The sequence below is a fragment of the Hipposideros armiger genome, unplaced genomic scaffold, assembly GCF_001890085.2.
Source record: "Hipposideros armiger isolate ML-2016 unplaced genomic scaffold, ASM189008v1 scaffold_252, whole genome shotgun sequence".
NCBI lineage: Eukaryota > Metazoa > Chordata > Mammalia > Chiroptera > Hipposideridae > Hipposideros > Hipposideros armiger.
In genome coordinates this window covers 1,376,507-1,379,499 of record NW_017731602.1, presented here as the reverse complement: position 1 = coordinate 1,379,499, position 2,993 = coordinate 1,376,507, and the positions used below count along the sequence as shown (strand labels likewise).

Genomic DNA, 2,993 nt, shown 5'->3' with positions numbered 1-2,993 from the left:
AGTTGATAAAGCTGCTGTTATTACTGCTGGAAAAATAAGAAGGAAATAAAATTTCCTCAAACAGTCCTGTATTAAAGGTATGGGGCTCACCAAAGTTACTAGGAACTATACTGATTCTTAAAAGGACCAAATACCAACACTTATATGCTAGAAGAAAGATAAAAGCACCAAGAAGCATAAAATCAATTAGGACCTACCACTAACTCAGTAACACTTAGATTATAGAAATAGTGAAAAATTAAAAATCTCAATTAACAAAGATATTGTACCAAAACAATTAAATATCTTTTTTTTTCCTTAATAGCTTATTTACTTCAAAGTACCTACAATTCTCCACTGTACTTACTTTTCTTTTCCTGGGGAGTCAAGTAATTGTGAATGAATTATAAATCACATAATGCCTCATTTTCAATAATAGAAATTAATTCATACTATGGAGATGTTGTGGATCCAAAGGTCCTAGCTCCCAGCTTAGAACTGAAATTATATGATGCTAAAACTCTAACCTCATATTTATTCATGTAATTGGTTAATAGAAAATATAAATAATAAATTGCTATAGTGTAGAAAAAGGGGGAGAGTTATTGGGTTGTCAGAAAAGTCATGATGCATTTTTGCAACAAAAAACAGAAAAAATACATCATGAATTTTCCAACAACCCAATATTTTCTTTAACTATTTGGTACAAATATTCACAACTTTCACACCTAGCAAAAACAGTAGGCCACCTCTGTAATAAGATTTATAGCTTACTATTTCACATAAATTGACTCATTGTAATCTTACATTAGCCCTATATCCATTTTACAAATTAAAAACTGTGGCTCAAACATGTTAAATTATTTGCCCAAAAATAAATCACAGAAGTCATAAATGACAGACTAAGATTTGGATTCCAATATCTGTACTTTTTAAACAGTGCTATCATCCGTAGTCCCCATGTTTTACATTATCTTAGACATTATACATTTTATAGCTGAAAGTTTTTGCCTTTCACCTACCTCTCCCTGTTTCCCCCACCTCCCAGCCCCTGGTAACCACTTTCCCACTCTGTGTTTCTATGAGTTTGAAATTTATTTGTTGATTTGTTTATTCTACAGGTAAGTGATACCATGAAGTGCTTGTTTTTCTCTGTCTGGCTTATTTCACTTAGCATAGTGCCCTCAAGTTCCATGTTGTTGCCAGTGGCCGGATTTCCTTCTTTCTCAGGGCTGAATAATATTCTATTGTGTGTGTAGAGATTAGATGATATAGGTATATAGATATATAGATATAGATATATAGGTATAGATATATGAGACATATAGACAAAGATATAAAGAGATATAGAGAGATAGAGATAAGAGTTATCTCACATCTTCTTTATCCAGTCATTGATGGACACACACACTCACACACACACACACACAAAAACACCTAACACACTGAGCTGTGCTACAGAGGAACTGAACTGGCCAGAACTGGGAGCAGGCTGGGATACCTATTGTGTATCATGTATATGATTTCCAGAACTCTTACTTTAAAATTTGTATCAAAATGTGCTTCTGAGTTCCCATCCAAGATGGCAACACAGGAGTCTCCTGAACTCATGTCCTCCCACAGGCACACCAAATATACAACCATACACAGAGCAATTCCTCTGAAACAAACCTACAAACTGAGTGACACACATCAAGCAAACAAGAAAAAGCCACATCAAAACAGGCTTGGCACACCCTCAACTACTAGGATCCACTAAGAACAAAGAAGGTAGATTGGACAATCACAAAGGTTTGAGAGACAACCAACAACTCAGTCCAGCCTGAACAATAAGGTTCATATCCTACATGAGACCACTCTATCAAGACTGGTAGAAGTGGCCTTCTTATCTAATGCACAGAAACCAACACAGAGAGTCAAGGGAATTAAAGAAATGGGAATATGGAACCAGGGTCACCCAGAGCTATAGACGGCGTTGCGATGCTGAGCAGGTTCCTGGGCCCGCACTACCGCGAACTGGCCAAGAACTGGATTCCTACAGTGGGCATGTGGGGCAGTGTGGGTACCGTAGGGCTGGTGTGGGCCACCGACTGGCAGCTGATTCTTGACTGGGTGCCCTACATCAACGGCAAGTTTAAGGACAACTAAGCTTACCCTCCTTGGACCCCTCTGGTGACTGGTGGTGATGCCTGCTGCATCTGGAACAGCGGGAGCCTTCAGCATAGACCTCAAGGAGATCCATGGCATGACAGGACTTTGTAGTTTCTGATAATAACTTTGATGTGAGTGCACACAGCATTAAACTTCACTCTGAAACCTGAAAAAAAAAAAAGAAAGAAATGGGAATATGTTCCACACAAAAGAACAAAAACTACAGAAAAGATGTTTATGAAAGAGATAAATAATTTACCTAATAGAGTTAAAAATAATGGTCATAAAGATGCTCACCAAGGTCATGAGAACAATGCATGAACAAACTGAGAATTTCAACAAAGAGAGAGAAAATATAAGAAAGTACCAAAAAGAAATCACAGAGTTGAAAAATACAAACTTAAAAAATCAGTAGAAAGGTTCAAGAGCAGACTAGACAAAGTGAAAGAAAGAATCAGTGAACTGAAGACAGGGTGGTGAATTCATCCAATGAGAGGAGCAAAAGAAAAAAAAAATGAAAAGAGAAGACAGCTTAAGGGACTTATGGAACACCATCAAGCAGACCAATTAAACAACCTAACTTTACAACTAAAAGAACCAGAAAAAGAAGAACAAATTAAGTCCAAAGTTATCAGAAGGAAGGAAATAACATAGATCAGAACAAAAATAAATTAAATAAAAAATAAAGACAATCGAAAAGATCAGTGAAGCCAAGAGCTGATTTTAAAGAGACAAAATAGGCAAACCATTAGCTAGACTTACAAAAAAATAAAAAGAGCACACTCAAACTAATAAAATTAGAAATGAAAGACGAAACATTACAACTGATACCACACAAATACAAAGGATCTTAAAAGACTACT

At 36.3% G+C, this 2,993-nt stretch overlaps 1 pseudogene; it reads left to right on the top strand.

The window, feature by feature from the left end:
* Nucleotides 1-1,933: 1,933 nt before the first annotated feature.
* Nucleotides 1,934-2,304, top strand: LOC109389942 (cytochrome b-c1 complex subunit 10 pseudogene; annotated as a pseudogene).
* Nucleotides 2,305-2,993: the final 689 nt, after the last annotated feature.